At 36.1% G+C, this 19,693-nt stretch overlaps 1 protein-coding gene across 3 annotated transcripts in view; it reads left to right on the forward strand.

Annotated features, from left to right (window-relative positions):
* Positions 1-1,094: 1,094 nt before the first annotated feature.
* The window catches only part of LOC141398672 (neutral amino acid uniporter 4), a 33,685-nt gene continuing 15,086 nt past the window's right edge, over positions 1,095-19,693 (forward strand). Inside the window, exons 1-2 of one of the 3 annotated variants that reach the window (XM_073976203.1) lie at positions 1,241-1,462; positions 3,472-3,542. The gene's annotated coding sequence lies outside the window, so the exon portion shown is untranslated. Of the gene's footprint in view, positions 1,610-3,471; positions 3,543-19,693 lie in introns of all 3 variants that reach the window. The other 2 variants (XM_073976201.1, XM_073976202.1) reach the window with 2 other exon arrangements.

Genomic DNA, 19,693 nt, shown 5'->3' on the forward strand with positions numbered 1-19,693 from the left:
ATCGTGACTGTGCTCCAATTTTCCTTCTTTTCAGAGTTCGAGAGTGACTTTAAAGTTGCTCCCAATTCACTTATTCTGGCTCCAATGTTGCAACTCTTTATATGATTTTGCCACTTGTTGCGCTTATGTCAATGGTGAGCAAAATAGGAAAAGAGAAAATTTAAGGGAGAATTAATATTTAATTTTTCTTGTTGTATCTTTACATATTTTAACATTTTTAAGCACTAATGATACCTAAAATCCTGCTACAATTGAATTATTAAAGAATTATTACAAAAAATACTTAAACGCCCAAGCGTTGTTGAATTAATTAAATTAAGAGTATTTTACAGAAACCACCAGTGGATGGCCGTGCACACCATTGGCTTATGTTCATCGGCCTGTTAACTTCCAGTGTAAGCTTCCTAACTCTGGGGTCACTGAGGTTGGCTCGACCTAGCTCATCATGATTATTTGTTAGTCTCGCCTCCTCTGCTGTATAATTTGGTTTGACTTTGTCTTGGAACGTCCTTTCTATTACCCAAAAATCAGAAGGGTTAAGCAGATATCTGCAGCGGTGATTAACTTTTTTAAAGTGTGGCGTTCAGAAGTGATGAAGTCGGGCTCTGTGCTGATGGACACAATCATGAGGTGATAGTCTGATCATTTATCAGACCAGGTGACAGGATGGTTATATTTTGTTCTTATGTTCACCTACCACTTGTTCCAAAATAAACCGGAGCAGGGATTTCGGGAAATGCTGCTCCCAATAGAAAAAAGATACAAATTGTTTTCATATTTAAATTATTTCCGTTAGTCCCAATGCTATTTTTGGTTTTTTAATACATATTTTTATTATTATATTCATTATTTATTTATTGCCGATTTATTTAATCCTCATTTGGCTGTCAATTTCCGAAATTCTTTCCATTTGGAACCATTTAATTCTTAATTGTTTCTCCAATTATTGCATACGACCTAATGTTCATGTTTTATTTATGTTTTTGCCAGTAATACAGTTGTTGTCATATTTTTTGCCATTGTTGTTGTTGCTGTTTGCAATGATTTTGTTGTACTTATTCGCAGATCACTTGTTTTTTTTTATTATTTACTTCATTTAGATCGTCGGTATTTAACGGAGACACTGCCACCAACAACAACACCACATCGACTACGACGACGTCGACACTACTCACTGCAGTCAGTCAGTAACGTCCATTTACACTTCTCGTTCAAAGTCTTGGCCAAGTTTTTAAGCTTTGAGTCGTTCTCGTGTACTCGACGTGTTCGGTACATTGGCATTGTTTGGGGGAAATAAACTGATATTTAAAAAACAAAAATTAAAAATAAAATAAAACTTTACGATCGATCGAAAAAATTAATTCCTGACTAATTGAGAATGCGCCAGTAAATCTATTGTTGAACTTAATTAACTCTGTCCGAAACAAATTTGTGTGTTCGGCATTTGCGGGGTGGAAAAAATGTAATTACAACTTATTATATGTTTTTTTAGTAATTAATCTGTTTTGTAAACGAAACTTATTGTTCAGTGATAAATTTTAACAAGTAAAACCGTTGGAAAGTATTCAAAATCGTGTAGAACTCAAATGCGAACAATTGACTGGAAGAAGTAAATAGCAAATTTGTTTTTAAATTAAAAAAACTTAAAATAATAAAAAACTAAAAAAAGAAAATAATTTTGAAATACAGTATTTGAAAAGTGAAGAAATAAAAAATATTCGCCCGATCCGGTATATATATAGGATCTATACTAAAACGTGAATCTATGTCCACAATTTTTAAGAGAGAAGTTTGTTGACCACGGAGTATGGTAGGATAAAATATGTTTCAGACAATTGGAGTTGATTTAGTAATGTCCGTCTGTCTGTCTGGCTGCCTGGTGCGCACGATAACTCTCGAACGGATGAGCCGATTTGGCCCAAAAGTTTGGCTTTCGTAATTTTTTGTCCAAACTTAGTTTAAGTTCGAAGATGGGCCATATCGGCCACTCCTTCAGGTACCTCCCCTACAAAAGTTCGAAAAATTTGTGCGCACGATAACTCTTGAAGGATGTAACCGATTTGGTCCATACTTTGCACATCTTAAAATTTCTACCAGGCATATCTGAGGTTCCAATATGGACTCTATCGGTCCACTCCTTTGGGTACCTCCCACACAAAATTTCGGAAAAGTTCAGCTTAGGACCTGCTTTCGGATCGTTTTGATTTTTGTTGTAGCAACCCCAACACAAAGGTACAAGTTTTATATGGGGCAAGTCTATACTTCCTGAGAAAATAGCCAGAAAGTTCTAAAAATCTCCTATGGCACAATGTGTAGCGGCTGGAGCGCGCGATAACTCTTGAACTCATCTGCCGATTCGGTCTACAATTTTTCCATCGTAATATTTGGTCTGAAAGTTAAATTTCGAAGGTGATCCATATCAGCCTATTCCTTTAGGTACCTGTCCCACAAAAGTTCGAAAATATTCGGAAAATTTGTACCCTCGATAACTCTTGAAGGCAGTAACGGATTTGGTCCGTACTTTGCACATCGTAATATTTCTACGAGATATAGATCGGGCTTGAATACGGACTATATATGTGAACACCTTCAGTTACCTCCCACACAAAATTTCGGAAAAATGCAGTTTAAGGCCTGCTTTCTAATCGCTTTTATCTTGTTGTAACAAATTGTATTCGCTGCCCCCATTACGACGGTGCAAGTTTTTTTAGGGCCAAGACCATACTTCCTGAGAAAATAGCCCGAAGGCTGTAAAAATCCCTATGGCACTATTCGTACGATAACTCTCGAACGGATCAGCCAATTCGGTCCAAAATTTGGCCTTCGTAATATTTAGTCCAAACTAAGTTTAAGTTTGAAGATTGACACTATCGGTGCGCACCTTCCGGTTCGTCCCCACCCCCAAAAGTTAAAAAATGTCACTAAAATAATACGCGCTATATCTGCTGAACGGAGCAATCGTCCAAACCTTGGACCTCCTAATATTTTGTCCAAATGTAGTTTTACTTCATAAATCGGTCTTCTCCTTAGGTCACCCACCACAAAATATCAAAATTTTTGTTAAAGCGCGGTTTGGGATGTGTTCGACGAACCTTTGAAAAATTATACCGATGCTTTTCATTGTGGTCCTGTTTAAGCGAGTTTATGTTTTTCGTGGGCAAGTCCATGCTTCCTGACATCGTGGCCCAAAACCTTTAAGTTATACGGTGACCAACTGAAATGACTGGTGGGCACAAAATCTATCAAAAGGAATGAATCCCAAAATATGATCCACTTCCAAAATGGACTACGTCGTTACATTCCTTAAAGTACATCCTCCGCAACACTTTTGAGCTTCAAATTTTAAAAAGGGCTACAAAATCCATAATTTGTAGATTCGATATTGTCCATAGATGGCCGTTTCAATTCACACAGACTGAGGGTATATCTCTGTCGCCAAAGCCGACTGATACTTTTTTACTTGTTTGGTAGGCAAATCCATACTTCCTGAAACATTTGCGCAAAATCTCTAAAAACCTTGTCTGCACACACTGAAATTACTGGTGAGTACAATAACGTATGTATTTAATGTCCGAATTGATCGAGAAATTTTGCCCATCCTAAAATTTCTTCCAAGAAGCTTTACATTGGACGACTACTTAATGTATCTTTCTCACAAAATTGTTTAGTTATGCACAGTTTAAGGGTTGTTCGAGAATCCTCACAGTATGTAGTCCTTTTACTCTTGATTACAATACATTTTTAGTAGACAATGATCCAATGACCTAAAAGCAGTAAAAGTCCTACCGTGACCAACTACAATGGTTTGAAACGTGCGACTGACAATGGTCAAATCTTTGCACATCCTGATATTTCTCTCGGATCACTTCTTCGATTGTCATCTCCACAAAAGTTCAACATTTTCGCTTAAGTGCAATTTAAAACTTAGGATCGTTTTGAAATTTTCATCGAAAGCAGTTTTTGATTCCCATATTACAATTAATCGTGTGTATGTCCATACGTTCTGACATAATGGCTTGTAACTTCTAAAAAATCCGACACAACTAAAATGTCTGAGTAGCTCACGACCATAATACAAAATTGACTATGAAGGGACATTCTACAAAAGTTAAACACTTTTGCGCTTAAATCCAGTTCAAAGCCACTTCGGGTCGTGTTAAGATTTTAATAGCGAATAGTTCTTAGAACAATGAATACAACAGTATAGTTTTTCTAGAAAAAGTCAATACTTTCCAAGATATACCTTTCAAAATGTCCCAACATTTGGGGCTACTTCTGCATGCAGTTCCAGCACAAAAGTGCATTACGTTCAGGTTTTTCATTCAGGTAGTAGTTGTGGTCTCAGTTACAACTGACCATACATCCCACAATAACAGCCTAAAAGTTCCGGAAACTCACTTGGTACAAGTAGTATTTTAGTAATATGTGAGGGATTCTGGATTTTATTTAGGTCAAACACTCTCTTTATTGATTTTTTCGAATAGTCGTAGGCTCAGCAAAACTTCAAAAAATTTTAAGTAACCAAACCTATTACGGCATCTGCTTATGGCAAAGTGAATGAACCAAGCTCACCCACCCCAACATGAGGAATAACAAGTAAAAAAGCGTTAAGTTCGGACGGGCCGAACTTTTCATACCCTCCACCATAAAATATTCTGAACTAAACTGGAATAATTAGTTTTCATTCCTGTCCACAACTTTAAGTGGGTACCTAAAAATGTTAGATAACACTGTGCAACATTTTTAAGGTGATCTTGTGCAAACAATTCGAACTGAGGATTTTTTGAACCCTAGTTGGGTTTTGTTGTGTCAGGTCCAGCTCGGATTTTATGGCCCTTCTAAACATGATTAAATATTGAGTTTTTAAAGAAATTCGGGGCTATATCTCTGAAACCAATGCGAATCTTCTTCTGACCTCTGAAGCAAATTTGTAGATAAGGACAAGGATAACATATTTGGAGAATTAATGAACTCGAAAAACTACATTTATTACCTCAAATTTCAAAATATTTGCAAAAATTCCACAATATTTATACATTTCGCACCGTATCTCCAAAACCGTTAATTTCTTCTGAATATTTTCTTTCGGAAAAATATTCCCTGGAATGTAAAACACAAATCTTCAGAACATGTCATTGTTCTAATATGCCTCTATGCCGTTGTTTTCGGTACATTTTTCAACGACGATTTAATAAAAATGTCAATAAAATATTGAAATCCGAAATGCGAGAATAAACTGTTGGTGTGAACTGTGTTTGAAATACGTGTTGTAAAAGATATGATTCAAAATACCGCTGAAACAACATGAAGTAAGCATTTTAGAGTTTTAAAATGTTCTAAAGAATTGTTGAGAACTTTATTTGGAATATTTTTGCGAAAGGTTACTTGGTTCAACTCCCAAGAGTTTAGCCGATACTGACCACAATTTCAGCAATTATGTAACATTTTCTATATTTTATAGATTTTGATGCCCTAGATGGAGTTTTTTCTATGTGTTTTTTTTTTCAAAAGATAAGTTCTACTAGATTAGGGCTACAATATTGCTAGAGACAGCAAGGCCAAATTTCTATTCGTTTCTGAGATAAAGGCCTGATAAATGCAAAAAAGTGTAAATTTAACCCGGTTTAGATAAGGCCATAAAATCCGAACTGGATATGACAGGACAAAACCCTACTAGGGTTTTTGTAGTCGAAATATGTACTTTCAAAAAATGCATACTAGAAGTTGTTTGCATTTTCAGTGTTGCATAGTGTAATGTACCCAAAATGTCTTTATTCGGACGGCACTTTTATATGGTGCCTATATCTGCCTATGTATGTTGACAATTTTTGGTCGAGTAGCTTTGAGACAACTGGAACTGGAAATGACAAATTACATCTAGTTCAGCTAAAAATTGGGAGGTACCGTTATATAGCGGTTATAACAAAGCATCCACCTATGCTGATAGTTTTTGTTGGAGAAGTTTTGTGACAACTGTGAATCTCAAATGTCAAATTATTGGTAGTTTGGTTAAAAAATGTAGGACAAATTCTAGCTAGTTCGGTTAAAAATTGTAGCTAAAGTCCTCCACACCACTAAGTACTGCAAATGTCAAATTACAGCTAGTTCGGGTAAAATTTGTATGTCAAATCCTCAAAATACCATAAATCGGGAGGTACCGTTATATAGGGGCCATATGCAAACATGGACCTATGTTGACAATTTTTGATGGAGAGGTGTGGTGACCACTAAGAACTTCAAATGTCAAATTACAGCTAGTTCGGTTAAAAATTTTAGGTCAAATCCTCAAAATACCAAAAATCGGGGGTACCGTTTTTTGGAGGCTATATCCAAACATGGACCTATGTTGACACTTTTTGGGGGGATAGGTGTGATGACCACTAAAAACATCAAATGTCAAATTACAGCTAGTTCGGTTGAAAATTGTAGGTCAAATCCTCAAAAACCGGAAAATCGGGAGGTACCGTTATATGGGGGCTATATCCAAACATGGACCTATGTTGACAATTTTTGGTGGATAGGTGTGGTGACTATTATATAACTTTATATGTCAAATTACAGCTAATTCGGTTAAAAATTGTAGGTAAAGTTCTCAAACTACCGAAAATCGGGAGGTACCGTTATATGGGAGCTATCCCAAAGCATGGACCTAGGTCCACATGTTTTGTTATATAAGTTTCTTGACACTTAAGAACCCTTAATGTCAAATTATAGCTAATTCGGTCTGAAAATTTAGCTAAAAACCTCAAAATACCGTAAATCGGGGGGTACCGTTATATGGGGGCTATACCAAAACGTGGACCGATATAGCCCATCATTGAACTTGACCTGCCTGCAAACAAAAGACGCATTTTCCCAAAATTTCAGTGTCCTATCTCCATTTTTGTGGATGCTAGAGTGATTACCACAGACGTACGGACGGACGGACATGTACAGATCGACTCAGAATTTTACCCTTATCAAGAATATATATACGTTACAAACGGAAAAACAAACTTAATATACCCTCCATACTATGGTGGAGGGTATAAAAAATCATAACAAATATGAGAGGGATAAACTAATTTACGACCAAGGTTACCTCCAAAACACTTCTCAGATTGTGCCGGTATAACTCAACCATCAAAACTCACAGAAGAAAGAACAAGAAAAAACAAATACAACGAGTATCATTGTTGAGTATCATTGTTGATCAGGGATGAAAAATTCAGTACAATAATACATTTTCAGTACCATTTCACTACAAAAAGTACCGAAGTACCCCTGCGACCAATTCAGTACCATTTGACATACTCCCACACGTTGAAAAATTGTATGTGAAACTAAAAATACAAAATTCACACTTTGCTTCCAAGATTGACATTTTATATATCGTCACCATAAACGCCCGAAGACGTAAACGACATGAAAATCGAAATTCGTTTTTTGACGTAATCTGATATATAAAACTAAAATACATGATCTGGCAAAATTTCAAGCTTCTAGGTTCAAGAACAACGATCCTATTCAAGAAATTGCATTTCGGAAAATGGGATAATATTGCAGATTTTGTTGTAATGGAGGATCTCAAAACTAAGCAATTCAGCGGTTTTGGTTCCACTACTTATTCCCTTTCGTATATGATCCATAATATCCCATATACTCGCCTTCATAAGATTAATATTCCGTAAAACAGTTTTTAATTTTATAACGTTTTTTGCTTCTCCTGTAAAGTTTTGGTTTTGTGGGTTACGTCTTCGGGCATTTATTGTGACGATATGCAAATTGCTAGAAATTAAAAAAATCTGGATGTATGTATGTACCTTTATGTTGGGAATTTACCAAAATATTAACCTATCCAGAAGGAGAAGGTCTTTGCGGAAGAAGATTTTGGAAAATCCCTCTGGAAAAGTCGGAAAATTGGAAAAATCGAAAATTGAGTTTTTGTATGAAATTTTATTCCTTAATAGCGAGACGAAGTTCGCCGGGTCCGCTAGTATATTATATAAATAAAGTACGCCGAGTTATTCTAAAAGAATGAACAAATTCTATTTTAATATGTACTTACTTACTTAGCTGGCCTTTTACAGAACATTTGTTCCATAAGCCGAACTACGAAAAAATCTCTAATCCTCTCTGTTTGCTGCTGTATTTTCCCAATCTGGGATATGTAGCTTACTGATATCTCGTTTGACTTGTTCGCTCCAACGAAGCTTTGGCCTTCCAGATCTGCGAGAACCTCCATGCGGCCCGTATTTATACGCCTTTTTAGCGGGTTCATCATCACTCATTCTTATAACATGGCCTAGCCATCGCAATCGTTGTATCTCGATTCGTTCAACTACATTGATGTCATTGTATAGTTGATACAGCTCGTTGTTCATACGACGCCGATATTCGCCGTCAACATAGATTGGCCCGTATATCTTTCGAAGATTTTTTCTCTCGAACACACCAAGCACTGCCTTATCTGCTTGAGCAAGTACCCATGCTTCGGAACCATACATTAGCTTCGGAACCATACATCAGTGTTTTGTAAAGTGTTACTTTTGTTTGACGAGAGGTGGCTTTATTCCTAAACTGCTTACTCTGCCCAAAGTAGCATCTGTTAGCCAACACTATTCTTCTTCGTATTTCACAACTGATGTTATTTGTTGTGTTTATGGCGGTGCCGAGGTAGACGAAGTCCTTTACTACCTCAAAATTGTTGGTACCAACATTCACAGATGGTGCGGGGTTTGTGAACATATTACGCGTCGATACCATTAACTTGGTTTTTTCGCCGTTTACTGCCAGACCAACTTTAGCAGATTTTCTTTCGACTTTTGCAAAGGTGTCAGTTACTTCCTTTACCGATCGACCCATGATGTCAATGTCGTCGGCATAAGCCAGTAACATAAGGCTGTTCGTGTATATCGTTCCATTTCTCGTATGACCTTTTCCAGCAGGATGTTGAATAGATCACACGACAGGCCGTCTCCTTGTCTGAAACCTCTTCTGGTACAAAACTCTTCGGAGATGTTCTTTCCTATTTTAACTGAGGATCTCGTCTCAGTTAATGTCATTCTACAAAACCGAATGAGCTTTGCAGGAATAACAAAATCAGACATGGCTTGGAACAACTTTGAACGTATAGGGCTGTTGATTGCTGCTTTATAATCGACGAAAAGATGGAAGGTGTCGATCTGCATTTCTTGGGTCTTTTCCAGGATTTGTCTCAAGGTAAATATCTGGTCAATGGTGGATTTGCCAGGTCTAAAGCCGCACTGATAGGGTCCAATAATTTCATTGACCATAGGCTTTAGTCTCTCACACAACATGCCAGATACTATCTTATATGCAATAGGGAGCAGACTTATGCCCCTGTAATTGGAGCACACAGCCTTATCACCCTTCTTGTCGACTGGACATAGGATGCTCACGTTCCTGGCAGATGGTGCTAACTAGCTGATGCATACACCTTATCAGCGTGTCGCCTCGGTTTTGAACAGCTCGACTGGTAGGCCATCTGCTCCTGCCGCCTTATTATTCTTCAGGCGGTTTATTGCTGTACTTACTTCATCTTGGCTGGGCGGTATACTTTCAATACCATCTTCCGAGATTGGATCTGTGGTATCTTCGCCGTCTTCACTGCTATCAAATTTTCATCGGTGGCAAACTATTCCTCAGTAATGTTGGCGACATTTCCTGAGTATTTCAGCCATGTAAAACTTTTCTACAAGTGGTGTCTTATGACAAGCCATTCGGAGTCGGCTAAACAGTAGGTCACATATCATTGATCTAATATGAGAAGTCTCTCTTGTCCCGTCTGGGATGTTTGTGGTATAATTATTATTATATATTACTAGTTATATACGAATTGTTTCTGTTACGTTTTCATACTGTTTTCTGTTTTTAATAATAAAAAAGGATGCCACCTTTTGTAACACTTTTTCTAAAGACATGTGCCACTTTTTCAGAAATGATACTTTTTGTGATACTTTTTGAAAATTTTCAGCTGTCACGCTGAAAATCACTTTCTTATTGTTCTCTACATTCCCATTATTTGCTCTCATATTTCCTCTCTTGTTTGGTAAATGCTCTCTGTTTCTTTTGAATGGTCTCACCATCACATGGTGGTATCACACCAGCTGTTCGAATATTAAATGTCAAATCCCTTTATAAAAAATATTTTTGTTGTAATTTCCCCAACAACATAAAGAAAATGTTGACATAACATATTAAAAATTTGACCATACTACTGTCATTGTGCCATGCATAATTCTTTATTTAAATTATCTCTTTGAATTTCTCCGTATTGATTTAACAATGAAACAAGTAAAAAAGTATCAGTCGGCTTTGCCGATAGAGATATACTCGTACCCTCAGCCTATGTGAATTTAAACTTTAATATACGGACAGATCGAATGTATTTAGGGTCTTTTCTGTATTTTCTGGCCCTTTTTGAACATTTGAACTTACAGACAAAATGTGGATTAGGATTAAAGTTCAAAAGTGTTGCGAAGCAGGTACTTGAAGGAATGGTCCGACATAGTCCATTATGAAAGTGGATCTTATTTTGGGAGTCATATCTTTTCGATAGATATCGCACCCACTAGTCATTCCAGTGGGTCATCGTATAACATTTGGACTAGTATGCCAGGAGGCATAAACTTGTCCAAGGAAAACATAATATGGCTATTAACAGGACCACAACGAAAAGCATCGGTATACATTTCCAAAGGATCTTCGAACAGACCCTTTACTGCACTTATACAAAAATTTTAAACTTTTCCGGGGGAGGGCCAATATGGAGAGGACCAATATGGGTCATTTTAAAAGGTAAACTAAATTTGCACAAAATATTAGAAGAAGTTTGGACAAAATTGGTTACCCCATTCAAGAAAGTGTATCGTGCATACCATTTTAGTGCCATTTTTTAAATTTTAGGAACTGAACTGAAACTAAGTTTGGACAAAATATGACGAAGGCCAAATTTCGTATCAAATCGTTGACCAGTTCGAGTGCTATAGTGCGCTCCAGCCCCTATACGTGGTTCCATAGGAATTTTTACAACTTTCGGGGTATTTCCTCAGAAATTATTTACTTGCCACTGAAAAAACTTGTACCATTGAAAAGGGGGTGAATGCAAGTTGCTTCAACAAAAATCAAAGTGATTCGAGAGCAGTTCTTAAAGTAAACTTATGCGAAATTTTGTGTGGGCGGTACCCAAATAATACAAATATAGTCCATATTCGAACCTGATCTATACCTGGTAGATATATTGGGATGTGTAAAGTATGGACCTATATACCGCTATAACAACTACAAACGGTGTCATAGGTATTTTTGCAACTTTCAGGCTATTTTGTCAGGAAGTATGGGCTTGCCCTTGACGAAACTTATATTGTCGTATCGGGGCAGTGAATACAAGTTGTTACAACAAAAATCAAAGCGATTCGAGAGGTGTTCCTAACTAAACCTCATATTGGAACCTCATCTAAGTCTGGTAGAAATTTCACGATGTGCAAAGTATGGACTAAATCGGTTACTCCCTTAAAGATATTCCGAACATTTTCGAGTTTTTGTGGGGGAGGTACCCGAAGTTGTGGACCGATATGACCCATCTTCGAACTAAAACTAAGTTTAGGCAAAATATTAAGATACCCGAATCGGTTAATCTGTTCGAGAGTTATCGTGCGCACCAAAATTGGCCGATGCGCGCGTGCATCCGAGTGAATTTGGAGATGATGGATAGCGAAATATTCCTTTTCAGATGCAAATAAATAATGACAGAAAATAATTAATTCTCGACCTAGTTGAATTAAAAACAGGTTACACAAAATGTTTTTTTTTTAAATCAAAGCTTGTAAGTAATTTTATTATTGATTGTTGTATTGAAATGACAATTCCAACGAAATACTTATTTTTAAAAGTGAAAACCCCACGTGTTTTACAGTCAATGATCCACACAGATTCAGGTTATTTTTACAGTTAATAGTCACTTATGTAGACGGGATATTTAAATAATCGTGACTTACTTCAAAGTATGTGAACAAATCGATGAATATGAATAAATATTTTAAATTTTTCAATACTGCAAAAAAGTATTACGATTCGAAGCAATGTTTCTATAAAAATTCCACACATGTCTACATATTTCCCAGCAACATTCCAAGATTTCGAATATGTAATTCTTTATTTAGCCAAATGAGAAGGTGAAGAAAATATTCTTAACGGGTATTAATCTTAAGAATACCGTGTGATAGGCGGCTATGATTATCATTTACTGCAATACACTGCTTCTTTACAAGCAAACAAAAAAATTAATTCAAATATTATGAAAATTCAATTAAAAATATTTATCTTTAGTTGAATGTGCAAACAAGTGTAGCGTATACGCATTTTTTAATTACAACGACATACTGACTGACAGACAGACAGACTGATATTTGTTCTTGATCTTACATTTCATATTTTGTTTTATTACGTTTCCGTCAAATTCTATCTCACCTGAATGCCATGGAAAATAACGACAACAAAAACGTGTAAGAATGCGTAACAAATTTCCATATTTATGAAATTTAGATAATCGAAATATTGAAATATTACTGCATTGAGTTGATTGAATGAAATAAATGTCTAAAACGTGCTAAAATTTAATTTTATATTTTTTTTAGAATTTGTAAAATTTAATGTTTTGAAATTGAATTATTCAGAGAGGTATTTTCCTATATCTTGCAAAGCCGTATGAGCTTTGTGAGACCAAACAAATTCAGACGTGACCTAAAACAACTTTGAACGTAGGCTAGTCGTGCCTGCTATAGTCGAGAAAATATCAGAAGCATACTGTCTTATTTTCTCTTTGGTAGGGGGCTCCTGCTGTCTTCTTACACTGTGCAACAAAATTAATTTTTCGGACAGTTCGAATATGGGCCAAATCCGGTTACCTCCCCCACTGAAGTTCAAAACTTTTCACCAAATTGGTGCTCACGATAACTCTCGATTTGGTCTATATTTTGCATAATATTAATAATATTTCTATCATACATATATCAGTTTCGAATATGGACAACATTGGTTTATTTCTTCTAGTACCTCCCACGTACCGGATTGACCTGAAACCATAGTGTTTTGGCCAGCGGCTACCAACCCAGCATCAAACCTATCCTTATACGCAGGTTTCATGCTGCTACAACAACAACATATAATTTCAATTTTTTTTCAAAAAAGTTCATTTTAAGACCAACTCTCGAATCGGTTTAAAATTTTTGCGAAATGTTGTCCTCTCGGCCCCTTTTACGACGGTACAATGTATTTCAGGGAAAAGTCCATACTTCCTGATACATAGCTCTATAATGTTTTTCATGAGCATATCCGCCAGCGGCTGCCAACCCATCATCAAACCTATCCTTCTACGTAGATTTCATGCTGCTACAACAACACAAAATTTCAAAATTTTTACTGAACTAGTTCAATTAAAAGAACTGAACTATTGAACTAGATCTTAAAAATGAACTAGATTGTATAACTCTAGTCAATACTTCCTGATATATAGCTCTATAATGTTTTTCATGGGCAAATCCTTGTTTCCTGACATAACGGTCCAAAATATTAAAAACAACCTAAAACTCAAGCTTCGATGAGATCCAAAAGAAATCTGAAGGAAGTATGTACATCTCAAGGATGGCTCTTGACTTGTCCATGTGTCCAAAGTCGCTTCATGTTACGTGAATATGTACCCAAATAAGAAGTCATCGCCATCAGAATACGAGACTCCTCCGCAATCCCTCAAATAGCAACTGCACACGCTGCACTTCAGATCAGGATGTGGGGGACTAGCATTCTTGTTGCACCAGCCTGTTTAATACAGACCTATCTCGCTTGAGTCTGACTCTAATGACCCGTACAGAGAATTTATGGGGGTAGCAAGCAGGTGTTGAACTGACGATGTAGAGTTTCTAAACGTATACATCAAGCCGATAAATAGCTGTACCCCATGTTATAGGTCCAACTTTCCATTTTTGGAAGTTCATAACAGTCTGCAGGTCGCGTAACACGTCGTGCATGAATCGTTGAAATGTTTGTCCCGCAGTACATAACATAATTTGATTATAAGCACGTACCAGATCAATTGTTGAGAAAATGTTCTTTCCTCGAAGGCCGTGCGCAAAATCGTGAATATGTGGCAGAGGGTATTTGTCCGGTATATGTCCATGCGTTCAAAAGACGGTAATCGCCACAGGGTCGCCATTCACCATTCTTTTTCGGGGCCATGTGTAGCGGACTTGCCCAAGAGCTGTTTGAAGGGTGGCAAATTCCTTGGTCCATCATATACTGGAATTCTTGTTTTGCAATCGCTAGTTTATCAAGAGGAAGTCGACGAGGCTTTGCCGAAACAGGGGCGCCTTGTGTCTCGAGATATACGCATGGCGGAACCTTTTTCACTTTTTTCGATATGTTCGTTATGTCTGGAAATTGAGATAGTAAATCATGATACTTGCAATTATTTACCATAGTTTTAATTTCCACATAGTCTGGAATTGATTTCATTTCTCCTTTAATATTGATCCCAGTTTCAGGATCAATGAGCTTGATTTGTTTCATATCCACGAGTAAACCATAATGTGTCAAAAAATCGGCTCCGATGATAGGAAATGATCTTTGGAAACCAAGTGAAGGAGATATTACCGTTGTTCCATAGGTTTTTATTGATGTACCATTTGCAGCAAAAAGAGAATATTCGTCGGGACGACTGTTGCCTTTCTTATGATCCACGTGTAAAACTGAAATGTCAGCACCAGTGTCGATAAGGAAATGTTTTCCTAGAAATTTGTCATAAATGAACAGGCGATTCGTTTTGCTAGCCCGATCACTGCTCGCCTCTAGTAACCGGCTTATTGATTTCCCGGTTGTTGGTTGCTTTTGAACGTGCATGGTTGTCGGCATTTTTTTGTTCTCTGACCGAAACGACGATGATAATAACATATACCTGATGTGTTTGAGTTGGTACGTCCTTTGCTTCGAGACCTACTTCTAGAAGTTTGCCTTGGCCGGTTTTCGTGCAACTGCTGAAGAGCTGCAGTAAGGGCTTCAATCTGTTTAGACATCGCTGAGATATCAAACGATGTGTTTCCGACTGTAACACTTGAAATGCCGGAGGGCGTTGATACATCTGCGATTTTGTCAGCCATCTTTGACATTGCTTTAAGGGATTCGTCGTTGACACCACCATTAGAAAGATTTTTCATTTCCCGGAGCAGGATACTCGGCTTCTTATCACCACTTTTCAATTTATTGAGAAGTTGCTAAATCATCCAAAGCGTTGGGCCCTGACGGAATCTCCATGGTAACCTTGAAATAGGTGGATGATACACTCTGGTCAAGTTTGGATAATCAATTGTATGTGTGGAAGCCAGTCGTATGTGGAATTCGGACACAAGAAGTCGAAATCCCGTAGAGTGAAACAGGGAGTTCCCCAAGGGGGAGGGATATTCCGAAACTGTTTCTATTTTTCCTGTATACTCCACCCCCACCAGACGGCATTGAGATCGTTAGGTATGCGGATGATTGTACTATCTATCTTGGCGTACCTTACCATATGTCATTAGTGAAAGACTGAACTCCTATTTGACTGATTCTATTACCTTTATCACGGCAGAGTTGAGAACAGAGTTGAATGTCGATGTAGATGGTAGCAGAATTCCGACCATAAACTACACCAAAATTCTTCTAGTCACATTCGAAAGCATGTTCATGTCGTCCGTGCATGCAACAGTTATCTGCCACAAGCTGAGATGACTCTAGCCGGCAGCATTTGGGTGCAGATAAAGAAACCTTGTTTACCAAATATGTGATATGTCGATCTGTGGTCCGGCCAGGCAACATCAACAATTTTTCAACGGTGGCAAAATACCCCTCAGTAATGTTGGCGACATTTCCTGAGTATTTCAACCATGTAAAACTGATCTGCAAGTGATGTCTTAGGACATGCCGTTCGGACTCGGCGATAAACTGTATCATTGACCTATGATGAATCGGGGTGCACTCATTTATATGAGAGAAATCTCCCTTGTTCTTTCCGGGATGTTTGTGGAACAATTATATATTATCATAATAACGCCCTAAGAACTGCAAAAGTGTGTCTCCTCAGTGGACCATCTACATGAGGAGACAAAGATTCTTCCAGTACAGCAACACAATGACATGCTTCCGTTGCAGTAGTTGCTTGAGTGTTACCATGAGAGCCATTCTGAACACCATATGCTGGATAGGACCCCACCACCCAGGCATGTCAGGAGGGATTTTCATAACCTAGAAAGAGAGGTCCAACGTTACATGAGATAACCCCAGATCAACAAACCTACCAATCAAGTTTAAATATTAATTTATTAAAAAAATTAATTAAATTAATTAAAAACTATAGTGTGAATGCGCTCTTCGGAGAACATCTACAATTTATCGCAGCTGAGGAACGTCGGCTGCCATAACAAACCAGAGTAGTTTTGGCTCTACTACGTTCGGGATGGTGCTGAACATGATGGTCAGAAAAAATATAACTGAGGAATTCTAATTCTAAAAAATGTTTCCTATTGCCTTCGATGGCTAAATTGTTTTCCCGTTTAGAAGAATGCAGACAATGACGTTCACTTTCATACGTCAATGTCTAGTCGATTGACAAGATTTGTTTCTAACAGGGTATAACTTCAAGTGATACGTCTGTGTAACCATTATCTGAAACGTTTAAGAGGATGTCTCTCCAACGTCAACATTGGGTCAACACTCAACAACACTCTTTCAAAACATCAACAAACTATGTTTTTCAACAATTTCAAAGTTCAGTGACATACGATTAGAAAATTGTCCAAATGACTCGTGAATGTAACACTTATAGATAACTTTGGAGGACTCTCAGAGAAAACCAATTAAGATTGAATATTTTGTAGATATAATTGTTTTAAATAGTAATTGGCTGAAGAAGATTTTCAACAGTATTAGTTGTACTATGTAACAAATAAGTTTCTCTCTCGAAAGTGTTATCAAATAAAGGATATTAAGGATATGCTATGGTATTCCTTCAAGTAACACCAAAAAATAGTCAGGTAAATTTGAAATACAATAAATTGAAAATCAAGGTTGTAACTTGAATTTTATGACAAAAGGTAAAAATTTCTAACGTAGCTACACATAAAAACCTATTATTTTATTTTAATATTGATTCATATTCTTTGTTAAAAACATTCAATATAAAAAATGTGTAGTTAATTGTTGTACTTCACAACAAAAAATAATTCATAATTACATTTTATAGTTCCTTTCTCTTCTGTTCTTAACAAAGAAAAACAACTGGTCATTATTTAATATTTGCCAACACTTTGTTGTTGCATGACAAAGATTAAAACTAATTTAAGGACACTGTGCTACACATACATATTATTTTGAATGAGAAATATTTTTTTAAATCCACGTTTATTGGTCTGAAGGTCCATGACAAAAATATCCATTAAAAAACAAAAATTCTTTAAAAAATCCACGTGCATTAAAAAACAAAAATTCTTTAAAAAATCCATGTCCATTAAAAAACAAAAATTCTTTAAAAATCCACGTCCATTAAAAAACAAAAATTCTTTAAAAAATCTACGTCCATTAAAAAACAAAAATTCTTTAAAAAATCCACGTCCATTAAAAAACAAGAATTCTTTAAAAAATCCACGTCCATTAAAAAACAAAATTTTTTTAAAAAAAATCCACGTCCATTAAAAAACAAAATTTCTTTAAAAAATCCACGTCCATTAAAAAACAAAAATTCTTTAAAAAATCCACGTCCATTAAAAAACAAAAATTCTTTAAAAAATCCACGTCCATTAAAAAACAAAAATTCTTTAAAAAATCCACGTCCATTAAAAAACAAAAATTCTTTAAAAAATCCACGTCCATTAAAAAACAAAAATTCTTTAAAAAATCCACGTCCATTAAAAAACAAAAATTCTTTAAAAAATCCACGTCCATTAAAAAACAAAAATTCTTTAAAAAATCCACGTCCATTAAAAAACAAAAATTCTTTAAAAAATCCACGTCCATTAAAAAACAAAAATTCTTTAAAAAATCCACGTCCATTAAAAAACAAAAATTCTTTAAAAAATCCACGTCCATTAAAAAACAAAAATTCTTTAAAAAATCCACGTCCATTAAAAAACAAAAATTCTTTAAAATATCCACGTCCATTAAAAAACAAAAATTCTTTAAAAAATCCACGTCCATTAAAAAACAAAAATTCTTTAAAAAATCCACGTCCATTAAAAAACAAAAATTCTTTAAAAAATCCACGTCCATTAAAAAACAAAAATTCTTTAAAAAATCCACGTCCATTAAAAAACAAAAATTCTTTAAAATATCCACGTCCTTTAAAAACTAAAATTCTTTAAAAAATCCACGTCCATTAAAAAACAAAAATTCTTTAAAAAATCCACGTCCATTAAAAAACAAAAATTCTTTAAAAAATCCACGTCCATTAAAAAACAAAAATTCTTTAAAAAATCCACGTCCATTAAAAAACAAAAATTCTTTAAAATAGCCACGTCCATTAAAAAACTAAAATTCTTTAAAAAATCCACGCCAATTAAAAAACAAAGATTCTTTAAAATATCCACGTCCATTAAAAAACAGAAATTCTTTAAAAAATCTAAGTCTATTAAAAAACAAGTAAGAAAACGTTAAGTTCAGCCGGACCGAACTTTTTATACCCTCCACCAAAATTAAATTGGAAGAGAATGGAATAATTAGTTTCATCTTTCATCTACGAAAGTACTTAGCGCCAAGGCTTATTCATGGGAGGAGTCGAATTTGTTAATTGAAAAAACGACAAAATGTCAAATTTCAACCATTTCGGGTTCATATTGGGCCAAAACCTTCAAAATACCGAAAATGTGGAAGTACCGTTCTACGGGGGCAATATGAACACGTGGACTTATACCAACAAATGGAATGTTTTATATCCTCAACGAAGAGTAATTACCAAATTTCATCCATTTTGGTGGGATAATGAAGCTAAAACCTTCAAAATACCGAATATCGGGAGGTACCGTTCTATGGGGGCTATATGAAGGCGTGGACCTATAACAACAAATTTCAGGTGGAACGATTTTTTATATCCTCAACGAAGACGAATTACCAAATTTCAACCATTTTGGTGGGATGCAAAAGCTAATACCTTCAAAATACCGAATATCGGGAGGTACCGTTCTATGGGGGCTATATGAATGCGTGGACTTATACCAACAAATTTCAGGTGGAAAGTTTTATACACCCAACGATGACTAAATACCAAATTTCAGCCATTTTGGTAGGATAACGAAGCTAAAACCTTCAAAATACCGAATATCGGGAGGTACCGTTCTATGGGGGCTATATGAATGCGTGGACTTATACCAACAAATTTCAGGTGGAAAGTTTTATACACCCAACGATGACTAAATACCAAATTTCAACCATTTTGGTAGGATAATGAAGCTAAAACCTCCAAAATACCGAATATCGGGAGGTACCGTTCTATGGGGGCTATATGAAGGCTTGAACCTATACCAAAAAATTTCAGGTGAAAAGTTCTATACACCCAACGATAACTAAATACCAAATTTCAGCCATTTTGGTGGGATACAGAAGCTAAAACCTTCAAAATACCGAATATCGGGAGGTACCGTTCTATGGGGGCTATATGAATGCGTGGACTTATACC

This window comes from Musca autumnalis, unplaced genomic scaffold (assembly GCF_047663935.1).
Source record: "Musca autumnalis isolate F117 unplaced genomic scaffold, ASM4766393v1 scaffold_3, whole genome shotgun sequence".
NCBI lineage: Eukaryota > Metazoa > Arthropoda > Insecta > Diptera > Muscidae > Musca > Musca autumnalis.